Here is an 18,494-nt window from a genome sequence, read left to right as displayed (position 1 = left end):
CGTCGGCCCTTCCCCGCCTGAGAGAGAGGGAGGGTGGAAGAGAGACTCTCGCCCATGCGCCTGCGAGCCCGGCATGAGGCGTTTGCGGTGCCGCCACAGCCACTGAAGCACTGCCCTTCTGCGTCCCCCCCCCATCCCCTCCTCTTCCTCCTTCCTCAGGCCTGCCTCCGGCTTCCCTTGGCAACACGGTGGAAGTCTCGCAAGAGAGGGGCTGCCTGCCCACCCACCGCCACCCTCGCGACACGCCCCTGAGGTGGAAAAGGGAGAGACGGAGATGCGCCAGCTCATGTGTGTGCTCTCTCTCACAGCAAAGGACCCTGAGCCGCTGCATACCTCCTGAGCCGGGCGAGCATGAAACCCGGGAAATTTAAGGGACATCATCAATAAGGGACAGCAGCGGGACATGGCGCTGGGATAAGGGACTGTCCCGCCAAATAAGGGACGCTTGACAGCTATGGAGATGAGCTATGCACTTGGTCCCACTCTGCACCTCCGCATGAATTCTTAGCCATGGCATTGAGCAGAGGGCATAGATTGGCTCCTAATTCTTTCTCCCGCTTTGAGTGTCAGTTTGCATTTCTTAGTACAGAAAGTATTGATCTGATGTGTAGAGATCTTTCCTATTCTAATTAATTCAAGAGGGTTCAGGAAGCTTCTCTGTGTGAAAGAAACAAGCAGAAGGTTCATGATGTTTGGGTTATTCCTTCAGAGAAGCTGAGGGCAGCTGGCTTAAACTGACTCTGTTATCTCTTTCTGTCAAGGTCATGCTGACTATAATAAGAGGCCAGAAAGAACCTGGGTTTCACTTTTCTCTTTCTATCTCTTTTCCTTCTGGTGTGGTGTTCTGTACATAGTATGCTTAGTGTTAAAGTTTAGAATTATAAGTTATTGTAAGTTTAAGTTAAGTGTGCTGCAACTGGTTTTCTTATGGACAGCGCTAATCCTGAATGTATTGGATTTGTGGCCATGATGCTCATTTGCCTTCAGTAGCAGTAAAGCTCTGCTGGATGAAATATTAATTGCCTCTGGTCTTATTTTTTGGGAATCCTGCAACGTGTCTATGTTTTTACTCTGCTAACTATACATTGGAATATGTTCTGGATCAATATTGAGTAGAATTCCATGACAGTGAGTTCACAGCATACTAAGCGAGGGCTGGGGGAAACTAATTTGCTTCTCAGAACCTCCTCCACTGAACACTCAACCTTAAAGACATCCCCATTTCACTGGGTGTAAAACAAATTATTGTTTTAACGGGGATGGGGTTTTCAGCTTGGGTGGGTGCTGTTTTATTTGGAGGGTGGGGCTGTTTTAAATTGTTAAATGTTATAGGTTAATTTTTGTACTTGTGTGCTTAGGGGCTTTTGTTACGCATGCATTGTAGATTAGCATGTATACATCAGTATTATTGTTTTGATTGTTTTGATTATTTTTCTTAACTTGTGTGGAATACTTGCAACGTATCAGCATGCAGTTAGGGTTTGTTGTCCAACATAACTTTGACTAGCATTGATTTTTTGAAGTAAAATAACAGAACATAATTCTCAGGGGAAGAAACAAGACCTTTTAACTGCTATGATCACACCCATTTTATCGTGTCCTAACAGATCTTGCGCAGAAAAGCGCCAAAAAATTAGTCACATTTAATAAACAAAGTGCAAAGATGGAAGGGTGTGTGTGTGAAATATCATTCTTTTCCCCTGGCTATATGCATTTTCTTGCATAACTTGTACTGTACTGCTAAATGCATAAATATTGGGGGGGGGAGGGGATTACCTCACACTAGATGTCAAAGCAGCATTTCCCCAGCGAAATTTCCCATAACTCGCTGCTATTCCTTCCCTCACTTTTGCTGGAGTAATTTGCAGCTACTTCTATTTCCACATGGGACGCAGGTGGCGCTATGGGCTAAACCACAGAGCCTAGGACTTGCCGATCAGAAGGTCGGTGGTTCGAATCCCTGTGACAGGGTGAGCTCCCGTTGCTCGGTCCCTGCTCCTGCCAACCTAGCAGTTCGAAAGCACGTCAAAATGCAAGTAGATAAATAGGTACCGCTCCAATGGGAAGGTAAACGGCGTTTCTGTGCGCTACTCTGGTTCGCCAGAAGCAGCTTAGTCATGCTGGCCACATGACCCGGAAGCTGTAGACCAGCTCCCTCGGCCAGTAAAGTGAGATGAGCGCCGCAACCCTAGAGTCCCTTTACCTTTTACTATTTCCACATATGTGATGTGCTCCAATGTCTCTGCTAACCAAAGCCACTGATTCCCAGCATTCGAGGACACTTATTTGGTTATTCAGTTTCATACAATTTATATACTGCTTGGTTGCAAAATAAAAATAAAAACCCATCAAGGCGTGAAGCAGAGTTATGACAGGACAGCCATCCTTCTTGTCCCCGTGCTTTCATTGCACTTCTCCAACTTTCCCTCCACTCAGGAATAACGACAGAGAGAAAAACTATGTCCCTTAAGTTTACTTTTCCAGAGATCGGGCAACCAATGTTGGTGACCTTGGGCAGACATGGCGCCAGAAGCTAAATGGAGACTGTCAAGAGGAGAGACTATAATCTTATACCCCTACCCCATTACATTGCATAATATCCACTTCAAAGCCTACTGGTGCCCAGTGTTTCCTCTGTGAGTTGGCCAGGAATTTCATAGAGTTATATGGAAGAAGGGATAGAAGTTCAGTAAGGTGCCGAAATCCCAAGGGCGCAGAAAAGACCACTTATGTATGTGACCACAGATGTTATTAGCCCAGAGATGGAAAGAAGATAAAGTCCCTACCAGAGAAGAATGGCAGATCAAGTTGATGGATTATGCCAAAATAGCTCAAATGACCGGAAGAATCAGAAATCAGGAAGACCAAAATTTTAATAAGGAATGAGGAACATTTATAACCTATCTTAAAAACCATTGTAAACAGTTAAAATCGTTAGTAGGATTGGGATATCCCTTGTAGTGAATTCTGGACACAAGGGAGATGTAAAAGATGTGGATGATCATACAAGATGCAGGAGAAAAGGACTGACCATAGGACCCACAAAGGGGAGGAGGGAAGTCCTAGAGATTCTTTGGAATCTTGTTTCTATGTTGAATAATAATAATAATAATAATAATAATAATAATAATAAATAAATTTATTTATATCCCGCCCTCCCCAGCTGAAGCCGGGCTCAGAGCTGCTAACAACAGTAAAATGATACAACATTCTAAAATCATTTCATTATAAAATCAGTTCAAATCAGATTAGTGGCAACCATTGGGCTAGAGTTCTGTGAAGGTTGCCAAAGGAGGGGGTCAGGCTATGCCCTGGCCAAAGGCCTGGTGGAACAGCTCTGTCTTGCAGGCCCTGCGGAAAGATATCAAGGCCCGCAGGGCCCTAGTCTCTTGTGACAGAGCGTTCCACCACATTGGAGCCACAGCTGAAAAAGCTCTGGCTCTGGTTGAGGCCAGCCTAATCTCTCTGTGGCCCGGGACCTCCAAGATGCTTTTGTTTGAAGACCGTAAGGTGTAGGAATGAAAATCACGACAGACGAGTAGTGGGTGTCATGAGGCGTCTGCCGGGGAAGTCCCGGGAACTCTCTTTTATTGAATATTACAAACATTGCCACAGGTGTGCTTGTGGCTGATTGGTTGATACAAACACAAAGAAACTTAATGCTGATTGGTTAACATACATACAAGGCGGGAATTACATGTGAGGGGTGGGAATTACATGTGAACATTAATCACCGGTAGATTAAAGGCTGGGAAACGAGGTTGGGACTAGACAGGCATGAAACCTCCTAACTAAAGATTAATATGGCATGAAACAATTACTAATGATTGATCATAACATGAAAGAATACAATAATCAAGTTCTATAGATATGGTCGACTATGCATGGAGAACAAGTCACCATGAACTTAAGGTGAACTGAGCGATGAGAGAATGTCTTGATGTTTGGAACAGGTTCGTACAGTGTGTGCAGAAACAGAGAAAAGATTATAAGCGAGAGTTCCCAGAATGCAAGAGAAAAGACGCAATGCTTCCCCATAATGCAACAGTTATGTGCAGAGGGAAAGCATATGTGCAGAAGGAAAACTTCCCTTTATCTCCCCCTTTCTTTTCTTTTTTGCGAGGCGTACTGGGTAAGGCAAAAATATTTCGGGATTAGTGGTGTGCCAGCAAATGCCCAAAATAAGTTCGCCAGGGAGGATGGGACAGAAGATACTACGAGATACGTGGTTTGCCAGCGCATGCTCGAAATAAATCTGCCCATTTCTCCCCTTTGGTTTACTGTTGGTGTTGCCATTTCGCAAGATAAGCAGCAAGGATTTTATTGGGTGGCTGAGGGGGAGAGAGAAGCCGAGAGAAAAGACTTATGAGGCCAGGAATGCATTGGAGGAAGCATCAAAACAAAATTAATATACATATAATAACAATGGCATATTGAAAAAGACTACGAAGCCAAGTAAAGTTTGGCAGCCAAGCGGTAAGCCACTGGGTGAAAGAATCCCAGAAAGCAGGAAAACCAACATCATGTTTAATGTGATGTGTGAGATTTTGCAAATGAGAGATTTGTTTTTGGATGGCCTTAGAATTGTCAGTGATATTAAAGCAGCACATGTTTTCCACTTGTTCGCATCCGTAGTGATGGAGCATCAATAGGTAATCGATAGCAGCGCGGTAAGAGTCCATGACGCAATTCCCTCTGTTCTTTATTCAAAAGGTGAAGAGCTTGTGAAGTAGAATTCAAGGCTTTTGCTGCGGAGCAAGCTAAGGAGTTAATATTTCTGCTATTCCGGACAGCCAATCCAGGGACTCCTAAAAAAGAGACAGCTAAAAAAATATATTCAGATCTGCTAGGGGAAAAAACAAAATCGTTACAATCATTAATCAATTCCACAGAGTGGCGATATCTAGAGTGGGACAAATGATGCTTTTTGTCACTGGTCCATTGTTCCACTCATACAAAGATGGTGGATTTCCAGTTGAGGGGGAATGCAAGCTTACTCATTAAATTGAATGGTAGCTTGTAATTGTTGTAGTAGGTCTCTGCCCCACAGATTGAGGTGAATTTTCAGTACACAAGGCTGAATACATGCAATGGTTTCAGAGCTATCAGGCAGAGAAACAGGCAGCCATTGTACGCTTTTGGAAGAGGTTTGAGGTCCACCTACACCCCAAACTGCAGAGGCAGACTCAAGGGGCCACGTGGGGTCCCAGCAATTACTGGAAATCACAGAAACGTCTGCGCCTGTATCAATCAAGCCTTCCAGAACTTTGCCATTGATTTTATACTTACGAAGAAGTTTCTGTTCACCGATCCTCTGGATTACAGCTAAAAGCTGTGGAGAAAGGGGACAGAGCTGGTGCAAATTATTATCCATAATGGAAGCAGTAGGAGGGGTAGGAAGCACTACCAAGTGTGCCCAGGAGTCACCCTTTTTTAACTGCATGGGCATATGGCTCCAAAGTTGAAGCATTATGGTGCCCACATAGTCAGGTTCCAAGACTGAAGGAATAACCATGATTCCTTCTTTGGCTGCAGAAAATTTTGGCAAAATCAAACCTGCGACTTTGGGAGGTAGTGGCCCTGACAATTGGGTGGGCATGAGCACGATTTCACCAGGTAAAACAGAGTCTTTGGATTCCTGATTAATTAAATCAATGGTGAAATCTGAGGGTGTCGCCTTAGGAAGAGCGGCAATGGTGGTAGCTGATGGCAATGGGCCCTCTAATTCTCGTGGCCCGAGGGCGGGGCCAGCATGGAGTTTCCCGAACTCCTGCACTGATTAGCCCAATGATAGCCTTTACCGCACTTTGGGCATTTCTTGGAGGGTTTAGCCTTATTGGCAGTACCATCCCTGTGCGCCCCACCGCCAGGTGCCCTGCATTCTTTTGCAAAATGACCTGGGCGCTTACAATTAAAACAATTACCAGTTGGCTTATTGCCAGCCTGGATGGCACCGGCAAGCAAGGACATGGCATGGCTCTGGCTTCCAATGTCCGCACAAGATTGAATCATCTGAGCCAGATCATATTTAGGACGATTAATGATCGACTGCAAAGCCTTCTTACAGTCGGTGTTTGCATTTTCAAAAGCCAATTTTTTCATCAGCTCATTCTGGGCTGTAGTATTATCAACCTGCCTGGTCACTGCTTCTTTCAATCTATCTATAAATTGATGGTAGGGTTCTGAATGCTGTTGTTTAATATTAACAAAAGAGCTCAGCGGCTGCCCTGAGACAGGGACTTTCCGAAAGGCGCGCTGTACACAAGTCGCGGTGCGGCTAAAATGTGCAGGCGTCAGCGTCGCCTGGGCTGTTATATTGTCAAAAGGACCGGCACCATAAAGTTCATTAGCTGTATGCTGGGCATCAGACAGGGCTGAAGCACTAAGCCGAAATTCACTATCAAAGACAACATACTGGGCTGGTGAGAGCAACATGCGCATTAAATCTTTCCAGTCTTGGGGTAGCATTGTATAACCAGACGCAATCCCCTCCAGCATCCCTGTGACATAGGAGGATTTTAAGCCAGAATCAGCGATGGCCCTCCTCAATTCTCTCAGTACAGAATAAGGAAGGGTTTCATAAAACACCTGTTGTTGAGCATTTCCTGCGTTTGCATAGGTGATAGGGAAGACAGATGGCATTTCCCCCGCCCACTCAGATTCTTCCTGCAAGGACAAAAGCCCCTTCTGTCTTGCCTGAGAAAGTGCAGCACGCACGGCTCCAGTAGGAGCAGGCAAAGAAGGAGGGGGGGAAAGGGGGATGGGGGGGTGGAAGCAGGTTGAGATGGATGAGAAGCAGGGGGGGGTTTGCCGGGCTGCGAAGGAGAAGGAGGCAGAAGCTGTGGAGAAGGGGGATAAGGGGGGGGGATTGTCTGCTGCAGGCAGGAGAGCAGGGGCCGAAGGAGACGCCTGGGGGACCCGAGGTCCAAACTTTGCAACGGCCTCCGCACATTTCTGCCAGGTGAGCAGACAATGAATTGGAGCCCTCGGTTCAGTAAAGAGGGTCTTCCCGATCTTTTGCCAAGTCTCCACGTCGAGAGAGCCAGTCTCAGGATAGGAAGGACATTGGCAATTAATTTCACCAAGTAGTTGTTCAATTTCTTTTAAAGAAACATGAGCACCCACAACCCGTTGTCTAACTAAAGAAAACAATTCCCTAGCATGTTCTTTCAGCAATTTAGTCAAATCGCCCCCCATACTCACGAAATAGCGCGCTGAGACTTTTCCAGTCGAGTGAAGTACAGGGGCTAGGCTGCGTAAGGGATCTGGCACGTCGGGGTCACCAGATGTAGGAATGAAAATCACGACAGACGAGTAGTGGGTGTCATGAGGCGTCTGCCGGGGAAGTCCCGGGAACTCTCTTTTATTGAATATTACAAACATTGCCACAGGTGTGCTTGTGGCTGATTGGTTGATACAAACACAAAGAAACTTAATGCTGATTGGTTAACATACATACAAGGCGGGAATTACATGTGAGGGGTGGGAATTACATGTGAACATTAATCACCGGTAGATTAAAGGCTGGGAAACGAGGTTGGGACTAGACAGGCATGAAACCTCCTAACTAAAGATTAATATGGCATGAAACAATTACTAATGATTGATCATAACATGAAAGAATACAATAATCAAGTTCTATAGATATGGTCGACTATGCATGGAGAACAAGTCACCATGAACTTAAGGTGAACTGAGCGATGAGAGAATGTCTTGATGTTTGGAACAGGTTCGTACAGTGTGTGCAGAAACAGAGAAAAGATTATAAGCGAGAGTTCCCAGAATGCAAGAGAAAAGACGCAATGCTTCCCCATAATGCAACAGTTATGTGCAGAGGGAAAGCATATGTGCAGAAGGAAAACTTCCCTTTAGTAAGGTCCTCTGTGGGACATACCAGGAGAGGCGGTCCCATACGTACGAGGGTCCTAGGCCGTATAGGGCTTTAAAGGATAAAACCAGCACCTTAAACCTGATCCTGTACTCCACTGGGAGCCACTGCAGCTGGTATAGCACTGGGTGAATGTGATCCCACAGCGAGGACCCCGTAAGGAGTCTCACCGCGGTATTCTGCACCTGTTAAGTTGTGGGTGAACATAGCAGACGATTCAGCGATTTCTCCAAAGCAGCTCTTTATTTGTAAGCTGGAACAGAACTGAACAGCAAACAGCTCAGCCAGCCTGCTTTTATAGGCAGCCGGCTGTCAACATTGTAGCAACAACCCAGGGTTTCCCGCCTAAAATAACTGACGTGGACCTGAGTGAAAACTACATACACGATATTCCTGGTGGCCAGGGTGAGAACTTCAATACATAACACCCCTCCCCACCAAGATAAGGTGTTAGTTACAATCGCGATGGTTTCCTTATATACAGCACTACACGTAATGGTTCAATTAGGCACAAAGCATATCGGTTACATTTCACATACTTCCATTAGACCAACTGTGTTACATGTCCAACAACATAGTCCTTTAAATACGGTCTACTGGCCTTGTGGATTTCCTGGGCGGAGAGTTCAGCAGCTTCCGAGGCCACAGCCTCCTCCATGGCTTTCTGCAGTGTCAGGTCTGGCTTGGCGAGGAGATACCATTGCAGACGGATGTCCCGGACCCCGCAGACGATTTGATCCATCAGGGCATCATCTAAGTCTCGGAACTCGCAGTGCATTGCAGCTTGTCGGAGGGTGGTGGTGTAGTTGTTGATTGATTCCCCCTCTGCCTGGTTCCGGTGGTAGAACGCATGGCGGGCAGCAATCTTGGACGGCTTTGGCGCATAGTGGTTGCGGAGCTTCTCTTGAATCGTGTCCCAAGGTGCTGCCTGGACTGCTAGAGGCGCAACCAATGCTCGGGCCATCACGAACACTTCGGGGCCACAAAGGCTGAGGAGAGGCCCCGCTTCTGCTCTACAGACCCTCTTGTCAGCTCATTTGCTTGGAGGTAGCAGTCAAACCGAGCGAGGTAGGAATCCCATGATTCAGAGGATGGGGCAAACGGCAGTAGAGGCACGAGTGAAGCCATGGTTCTGATGCCGACGGGGAGGCGATGGATGGAACACCGTGCTCTAGCCAGAACGGTCAGCTCTGAATTGGTTCTGCTCCGTGATTCAGCTCATCTCAGAGGGTGGCCGCGTCTGGCTGTGCTCTGATGTCCATCGATCCCACCTTCGTCGCCAGTGTTAAGTTGTGGGTGAACATAGCAGACGACACAGCGATTTCTCCAAAGCAGCTCTTTATTTGTAAGCTGGAACAGAACTGAACAGCAAACAGCTCAGCCGGCCTGCTTTTATAGGCAGCCGGCTGTCAACATTGTAGCAACAACAACCCAGGGATTCCCGCCTAAAATAACTGACGTGGACCTGAGTGAAAACTACATACACAATACTCCTGGTGGCCAGGGTGAGAACTTCAATACATAACAGCACCCACTGGAGTTTCTGGGTCAGTCTCAAGGGCAGCCCCACGTAGAGCGAGTTACAATCCAGCCTGGAGGTGACCGTCGCGTGGATCACAGCGGCTAGGTCAGGGCGAGAGAGGTAAGGAGCCAACTGCTTAGCTTGGTGGGTCGGCCAATTGGTGCCAAAGAAAGACAGAACATTTTTTATGTATGCAACAACAGCAGCAAGGATACTTATCGCAAAGCATTGGAAGACACAAGATTTACCCACCTTGGAAGAATGGCAGATGCAAGTAATAGACTATATGGAGATGGCAGAAAAGACTGGCAGAATCCGAGACCTGGGAGAAGAGTCGGTGGAAGAGGATTGGAAGAAGTTCAAAGACTACTTGCAGAAACACTGCAAAATTTATGAATGTTAAAATGATGTTGGATATAAAAATAATATGGCATTAGTGACAAAGTTAGAAAGAGTATGCAAAAATGAATTAAAAAAAGGTGAAAGACCAGAGTTATATTATGTCAAATTTAAACAATATAGTATAAGAGATTAAGATATAAGGAATAGGTAAGAACGAATTAAAAAGAGAAGAAAGATTGGAGACATAATATGTTGAATTATATAATTAATAATGAGATTTGAAAGAGGGTAAGGATTTGCTGAATTTGATTGGGTAAATGGGAACACAAAAAAGGGAGGTGTGAGGAAGTCAAGAAACAAGGTTAAATAAGTATAAAGTTAAAAATTGGATTTTTTCTTTTTTTATGTATTTTTATGTATTTTTTCTGTTTTTCCTTTTTCTTGACTATGTTTGCTTTTTTTTTTCTTTGTTGTATGTATGTATGTGTTTTTCTTGTAAAACCTTAATAAATATCTTATAAAAAAAGAAAAAAACTGCTTAGCTTGGTGGAGATGAAAAAATGCCGCCTTTGTTATAGCTGCAATCTGCACCTCCATGGAAAGGGAGGTGTCAAATATTACACCCAAACTCTTAACAGACGGTGCTGGCATTAATTGCACCCCCGCAAGAGATGGGAGTTGTCCCCCCAATCCCATATCGTCCCGACCCAGCCAAAGGACCTCTGTCTTCGAAGGATTTAACTTCAACCGGCTCCCATGTAACCATCCAGCCACAGCTTCCAAACATCTGATCAGTGTGTCTGGGGCCGAGTCAGTATGTTCATTATGTGACTATAAGGTTTTAATCTGAAAAACCAAATAAATAAACATGGGGGGAGGGGTAGAAGCTCAATGAAGAAGGTAACTCCAACAATGGAGAACAGGTGGGTTCACTTAACAGGGAGAAGCAGCAGCAGCACTTCAGAGACCTAACTACAACTGGAACAAGATCACCACTAAACACATCTGGACCAATGTCGTACCCCATAAATTGCTGCTATATGAGGATTGAACTACATTGTGTTGTGTTGAGAAGCAGATAACTAGGTGTCGCAAAAGCTTCCTTTGTGGTTGAGGTCCGTCAGGATCTGGCCTTCCCAAGGCAGGTGAATATAACCCAGACAGAGAAGCAGGGAATCGGGTCTTTCAAGATCCATACCTAGATAGTCTCCAGTTGTCTGGCTGCCTAGCAAAATAAACTTTCCCTCCCTGGGTGGGTCTTGAACAGGATGACTTTGTGGGCTTCCTCCAGGCATCCTGCCCACTGAGTTACGCAGGTGCAGTGCTGTATTGGCTCTCTTGCTCTCCTGTACTGGGATTTGAACTCCTGGATGTAGGGATGCCTTGGCACTGTCAGCAGTGGGGTCACTACTATTTTCCTTGTCACTTCCTTTTATCTTTCTAGTTTCCTTTTATAAAGGTTTCTATGCAAAGCCAGATCTTTGGTTTAATGTCACCCTAGAACATGGGTCGTGAACACGGGACGTGGGTGGCGCTGTGGGTTAAACCACAGAGCCTAGGACTTGCTGATCAGAAGGTCGCGGTTCGAATCCCCGTGACGGGGTGAGCTCCTGTTGCTCGGTCCCAGCTTCTGCCAACCTAGAAGTTTGAAAGCACGTCTAAAGTGCAAGTAGATAAATAGGTACCGCTCTGGCGGGAAGGTAAACGGCGTTTCCGTGCGCCGCTCTGGTTCACCAGAAGCGGCATAGTCATGCTGGCCACATGACCCGGAAGCTGTACGCCGGCTCCCTCGGCCAGTAAAGCGAGATGAGCGCCGCAAGCCCAGAGTCAGCCACGACTGGACCTAATGGTCAGGGGTCCCTTTACCTTTACCTTAGAACATGGGTAGGCAAACTAAGGCCCGGGGGCCGGATCCGGCCCAATCGCCTTCTAAATCATAAGTAGAATATGTCCTTTTATTTAAAATGCATCTCTGGGTTATTTATGGGGCATAGGAATTCGTTCATCCCCCCCCCAAAAAAATATAGTCTGGCCCCCCACAATGTCTGAGGGACAGTGGACTGGCCCCCTGCTGAAAAAGTTTGCTGACCCCTGCCCTAGAACATTAATTTTTTTCTTTCTTTCTCTGGTTTAAAAATAATCGTTGGGACCACACTGATTCTCAGGCAAAGCAATAACATTGGGGTGCAGCGGGACAACTTATTTTCAGGTGGACATAACTGGGTGTGGCCTAATAGAGTGGTACCTCGGTTGTTGAATGCAGTCCGTTCCAGAAGACCTTTTGACTTCCAAAACGTTCAAAAACCAAGCCGCAAAGGGCGATCTGCAAATTCAATGGAGAAAATGGAGGGAGGGGGACTCAGTGAAAGCCGTTCAACTTCCCAGGCATGTTTGAAAACAGAAGCATTTACTTCAGGGTTTTTGGTTTTCGAAAACCAAAACCTGCGGCTTGCGAGATGTTCAACAACCGAGGTACCACTGTAATCCCAATTACACACACCTGATGCTATATAGAAACATGTTTAGGGGATTGTGGCATGAAAATCTTTAAAGACTGAGAGTGTTACGATGACAAACCACATTTGTCTTCTTTTGTAGACTGGCATTAGCAGTGATTCTGACTAATATGCAATCACTCAACGAATGGTGAAAAGCCTTTGTTGAAATAAATGTAGCCAAATATTTCATCACAATGCACTTGCAAGCCACAGTTATGCAAGCATAGGCCACATGTGATACAGAGCTTTACAGTGGAAGAATTCCTTGTTATGAATGTCAGTCAGTTGATTTTATTTTTTATTTTTGAAAAGGATTCCCGGCATTTCGTTCTGGCTTCAGACTTACTCTGTTTCAAAAATAAAATGTTTCCCAACCGATTCTATTGCTCGGGACCACAATACCTCAAAGATTGCCTCTCTCCATATGAATCTACCCAGACCCTGAGTTCATCAACTGAGACCCTTATTTGTTTGCCTAAATGTAAACGGAGAAACTAATCTGGTAATTGCCTAACTGTGGCTCGTTCCATGACAAACCTTTGCAGTTTTATCCAAAGGGAACATAGCAGTGTCATGTTAGCCATGTCATTCTCGTGTGAATACTGAAGAAGACATTTGACCCAGGTGCTCTGCAATGTCATCTCCTCGTTGCTTGGCAGATCTTGCTTCCAGTAACATCGCCTATTCTGCCATTCAGCATGCTAAGGTCTCTGGAAACGGACTTTTCTAACTGCCTTATTCGGTAGTTCTCATGGCTCTCTCAAAGTTCATTTCTTCTAGGCTTTCATGTCAACATTTGAAGTTAAGTGCTGGCATCATAGGGTTGTCAAGTCTGAGTTTTCAGGTTCTCCCAGTCCTCTAGGATATAGGTAAAGGTAAAGGACCCCTGGACGGTTAAGTCCAGTCAAAGGCGACTATGGGGTTGCGGTGCTCATCTCTCTTTCAGGCCAAGGGAGCCGGTGTTTGTCCACAGACACCTTTCTGGGTCATATGGCAGGCATGACTAAACTGCTTCTGGCACAATGGGACACTGGGATGGAAACCAGAGTGCACGGAAATGCCGTTTACCTTCCTGCCGCAGTGGTACCTATTTATCTACTTGCACTGGCGTGCTTTCGAACTGCAAGGTTGGGAGAAGCTGGGACAGAGAAACAGAAGCTCACTCTGACACGGGGATTCGAACCACCGACCTTCTGATCGGCAAGCCCAAGAGGCTCAGTGGTTTAGACCACAGTGCCACAGGACAGACAAGATAAACAAGGATATACAAGACCTACTTTGCCTCTCTCACGTCTTTCTGCATTTGAGATCTGCTCCAGTGAATGCATGCAAAAGAGGCTGCAAAGGAATTGCTTAGCCCTTCCACTTCCTCAGTCTTCATCCTGTATCATCTACAAAGTGGCAAAGGGGGGTTTGTGTGTCTGTGTGTCTGCATTAAAAAGAAGACACCCAGGTTCAGGACTGTGTCTGCTTTTTAATGCTGACTCCTCTTAACAAATTTTCTCACTCTCACACACCAGAATAGCCCAACCCACAGACTTATCTTCCCTCTCTCGTCTAACTCCAGACTGTCTTCTCAACCACTCTAACTCTAACTCTTCTTAACAAATTCTCCCTGTGCTTAAACCTTATACACAGTTAACTCTGCCCCTTGGGTTCCCATTGGTTAGTCATTTTACAATTAGTTAACCCTTTCCCTATGAACTCAGTATGATGTCACACACATAGGAGGGCAAACGCCACAGATACACACACACACACACACACACAAAGAGAGAGAGAGAGAGAGAGAGAGAGAGAGATATGATTTTTTATTAAATTTTCTGTTTTACAATTTAAAATACTCATTTTACATCCTTATCTGAAGAAGTGTGCATGCAGACAAAAGCTCATATCAATAACAAACTTAGTTGGTCTCTAAGGTGCTACTGGAAGGAATTTTTTTATTTTACATCCTTAAGATATCAATGACTTCCCTTCTCTTTCCATGGTTCATTTTACATATGATAAATCCCTGCATATGTTACAAAAACTATAGCATTCCGTATTCCATTATTACATCCATCAAAACTTGTTTACACTGGTGAATTTATCTTAATGCTGGCAGCATTTTCAGCTGTACACAGATATTTCCCATATATTCAATAAATGTTTTCCAATCTTCTCTAAACGTACGTTCTTCTTGTTCTCTTATTCTATATGTTAAGCCGGCAAGTTGTGCATATTCTAAGTTGCCGTTCTTCTTTGGTTGGGACCTCGCTTGTTTTCCATTTTACCCTTTTACAAGTCTACCACATACGAAAAAACGTTCCCTCCACCTCTTTGCATCTCCAGTACTTATCCGATTATGTCTTATACATCTTTCAATTTTTGCATTTTGAATACTGGCAGAAGAAATAAACAGTCTGGCTTGGGAGGCTATGGGGGAAATAATGCTAGTGCCAAGAGATTTCTGGCTATGAAAAGCAACTTCTGGGATGCTGGGAAACTTGAGCTGATGCAGCCTGAGACCTGGTACTGATGGCATGAGTACTTGTTTTCCATTTTTCAAATTGTGTATTTGCAAATGAGCTGCTTATCTGAAAAAGAACCCTGCATCTCCAGTGCTCTCTCCTAGCAAGGAGGCTAGCTCTGCAATTTCCCACCTTTGGGGGCAGATAGATGTGAAAAACGCTAATATTATTATTACCTTTATTACTATTTATTAAATTTGCACACTGCACAGCATAAAAATACAAGATAAAAACACAAAATACATAATAAAAACAAGAAAAAAACAAAACAATAATGTCCCCTTCCACAAACACATTTAAAAGGATATAGGATGCTAATAAACTTTGATTCTCTTAATTTGAATTCCCTTTTAAAGAAAACAACATGTCTGATGCACTAAATGCGGGCATAATATGTCAGACATATGACTCACGTAAAAGCTGAGAGTGAATTCCAAGAAAAATGACTGTGAAATTGAATGACATCCAGAATGCTGCAGCTTGTTTACGCTTGCAAGAAAAAAGAAGTGAGGGAATAAAATCACACTGCTGGCCACGAGAGTTCCATTGACTGGTTTTATTTGTGCTAGAGTCCAAGACACTTGGTGAAGACTTTTGCCTTGAAAATCAAGATATAACTCCTTGAATAAATAATTTTAAAAATGCAGAGAGAGATGCAGAAGCCAAGAGTGCATTTGAATATTTATTGTCTGCATGAGCCTTTGCACTGGCTCTTAAATAGGTGTCTGCACCTAAGAAGGAGAACATAGCATTGCTTTGCCATATTTACTAGGCTTGGAAGTATGAGAGAGTTATGCTGAGCTGCCTCTCCCCTCGCACTGCCCACTGAGGAAAGTTGATGTTACTCTTCTCAGCACTCCTCAGTGAGGGAAGCCACCTTTGCCTTCACTGCACTTTATATGTGAAGATGCTTAATTTACTTTTGGTTGCTATTCTGTTAATGTTGTTAATATCGTTTGTTGATTCTATATTCTGTAAAGGTAAAGGGACCCCTGACCATTAGGTCCAGTCGTGACCGACTCTGGGGTTGCACCACTCATCTCACTTTATTGGCTGAGGGAGCCAGTGTACAGCTTCCGGGTCATGTGGCCAGCAGGACTAAGCCGCTTCTGGCAAACCAGAGCAGCACACGGAAACGGCGTTTACCTTCCCGCCGGAGCGGTACCTATTTATCTACTTGCACTTGGACGTGCTTTCGAACTGCTAGGTTGGCAGGAGCAGGGACCGAGCAACGGGAGCTCACCCCGTCACAGGGATTTCAACCACTGACCTTCTGATCAGCAAGTCCTAGGCTCTGTGGTTTATTCTGTATTGATTTGTTAATCATGTAATATGACTTTTGCTTCAGTTGTGATGTCTGGCTTATTTTTTATTTGTTGCTCTGTTAACACTGTTTTACAGATTGCAATTGTTTTGCTGAGTGAAAAATGAGATCCCAGAATTTCCTATGTGAGTGGTGAAATAGGGGGCAGGGGGGGGGAGCAACTTGCTGATTTTTCTGAGGTGGGGGAAGATGGTAATTCTCCTGACATTTGGATGGAGACAAACGAAATAATCAGAAAATTAGCTAGAACACTCCCTAGGAGCATGGGATTTATGAAGGCCAAATAACCAAGGAGCATCTTTAAAAACTGCCCAAGGGGTGGAGAGAAGAACAAGGCTTCAGAATGTCTCCCCTCTTCCCCTCTTACCTTATCTTCTGTGGCAGCAGGGGAGGCAGAAGACCACTATCTGGGCTTTCAACTGAGCCAAAGCTAGTTGTCCGAAGAAGACAGATGTTTCTGACGTCAACTGATCCAAAAAAAAGACAGTTCTCTGAAGCAGACAGACATCTGCAGTGTCAACCAATCTGAAGGGAGACAGCTGAAGGAGCTGTTAACTGATCTCAGGATCCTTTCAAACAACTCACCTGGTTTCCTGGGAAACAAAACATTCTGCAGCCCATTGTGAAGTCAGATATTGGCCAAGGCCTCACCCAATGGACTGTGGGCTGTCTCTCTCCATCTCAGGCCCATGTCAACACTTGGTATCTTCATCCAGCTTCCAACCCTGCCTGCCCCCTTTATTTACCCCTCACTAGGAGGGCCAGGGCATCTGCATCTGGGCTTCCCTTATAGTTTCCCAACCCCTGCCTCACATCCCTATGGGAATAGAAGGAAATAAGGTGGACCGTGACTGTGAAAACTCACCTGCCTGCCCAGAGTGTTGGGTGGCTGGCTGTTCCTCATTTAGTCATTGTGTATTATCAGTTCCAGTGGTTTGAAAGTTCTTGGCTTTTCATTTTAGTGTGTGGGCTACATCTTCTCTCTGCCTGGCTACTCGCCACCTCTAGGCAGCTTTCAAAAAACACATTTGTACTCTCAGGGAGTTTTAAAAGGAAAACGGACCCCTGACCATTAGGTCCAGTCATGACCAACTCTGGGGTTGTGGCGCTCGTCTCGCTTTATTGGCCGAGAGAGCCGGCGTACAGCTTGCAGGTCATGTGGCCAGCATGACTAAGCCGCTTCTGGCGAACCAGAGCAGCGCACGGAAACGCCGTTTACCTTCCCACTGGAGCGGTACCTATTTATCTACTTGCACTTTGATGTGCTTTCGAACTGGTAGGTTGGCAGGAGCAGGGACCGAGCAGCGGGAGCTCACCCCATCGCGGGGATCTGAACCGCCGACCTTCTGATCGGCAAGTCCTAGGCGGCTCTGTGGTTTAACCCAAAGCGCCACCTGCATCCCTCAGGGAGTTTTACTGGGTGCTTTATTTTCACTTGAAAACCCCACCTTTCCTCCAAGGAACTCAAGGTGGTATACATGGTGTGCTTTCCCTGTCCATATTATCCTCACAATAACCCTCAGAGGTAAGCTAGGCTGCCTCCAATACTAGTAGTAGTATGAGGCTATTAGAAACACAATAAAACATCAAGCATTAAAAACTTCCCTAAACTATACAAAAGTAAGAAAATCAGAAACAGAAGTTACCTCACACCCAGATAAACTACAACACAAACTTATGATGCTGAATCCCCCTTGAAAAGGAAATATTGCCCCTTGTTTAACAAACGTTAAACTGAAACGTTTTAAAAAATGAATCTGGAAAAAAGTGACCTAAAACAAACAAACAAACAAACAAAAACCAGAAAAAAGCATAAAAGGAACTTAAGAGTCTCAATCTCTGTAGCACAGTGGTGTCCAAACTTTTTTCAAAGAGGGCCATATTTGATGAAGTGAAGCGCTGCGAGAACCAACCAAGGGGCCAACCAAAGTTGTTAACCTTGTACTTAAGGATTGAAGTTGTTGAGCTTTTTTATGATTTTACCTTATCTTCTGTGGCAGCAGGGGAGGCAGAAGACCATTCTCTGGGCTTTCAACTGAGCCAAAGATTTGTCTGAAGGAGACAAATGTCTGCAGTGTCAACCGATCTGAAGGGAGACAGCTGAAGGAGCTTTTAACTGATCTCAGGATCCTTTCAAACAACTCACCTGGTTTCCTGGGAAACAAACATTCTGCAGCCCATTGTGAAGTCAGATATTGGCCAAGGCCTCACCCAATGGACTGTGGGCTGTCTCTCTCCATCTCAGGCCCATGTCAACACTTGGTATCTTCATCCAGCTTCCAAACCTGCCCGCTCCTTGATTTACCCCTCACTAGGTGGGTCCAGAGCAGCTGCATCTGGGCTTCCCTTATAGTTTCCCACCCCCTGCCTTGCATCCCTATGGGAATAGAAGGAAATAAGGTGGACC

General features: G+C 45.1%; 1 protein-coding gene across 2 annotated transcripts in view; it reads right to left on the bottom strand.

Moving 5' to 3' along the window:
• Window positions 1-18,236, bottom strand: part of RBPJ (recombination signal binding protein for immunoglobulin kappa J region) — a 91,374-nt gene extending 73,138 nt beyond the window's left edge. Inside the window, exons 1-2 of one of the 2 annotated variants that reach the window (XM_081875834.1) lie at window positions 18,071-18,226; window positions 16,455-16,680 (exon numbers count right to left, since the gene is read on the bottom strand). The gene's annotated coding sequence lies outside the window, so the exon portion shown is untranslated. Of the gene's footprint in view, window positions 1-16,454; window positions 16,681-18,070 lie in introns of both variants that reach the window. The other variant, XM_081875829.1, reaches the window with a different exon arrangement.
• Window positions 18,237-18,494: the final 258 nt, after the last annotated feature.

This window comes from Podarcis erhardii (assembly GCF_964252035.2).
Source record: "Podarcis erhardii genome assembly, chromosome: 9".
Lineage (NCBI taxonomy): Eukaryota > Metazoa > Chordata > Lepidosauria > Squamata > Lacertidae > Podarcis > Podarcis erhardii.
Note: the sequence above shows the minus strand (reverse complement) of the source record. Positions and strands in the feature narration are given on the sequence as shown.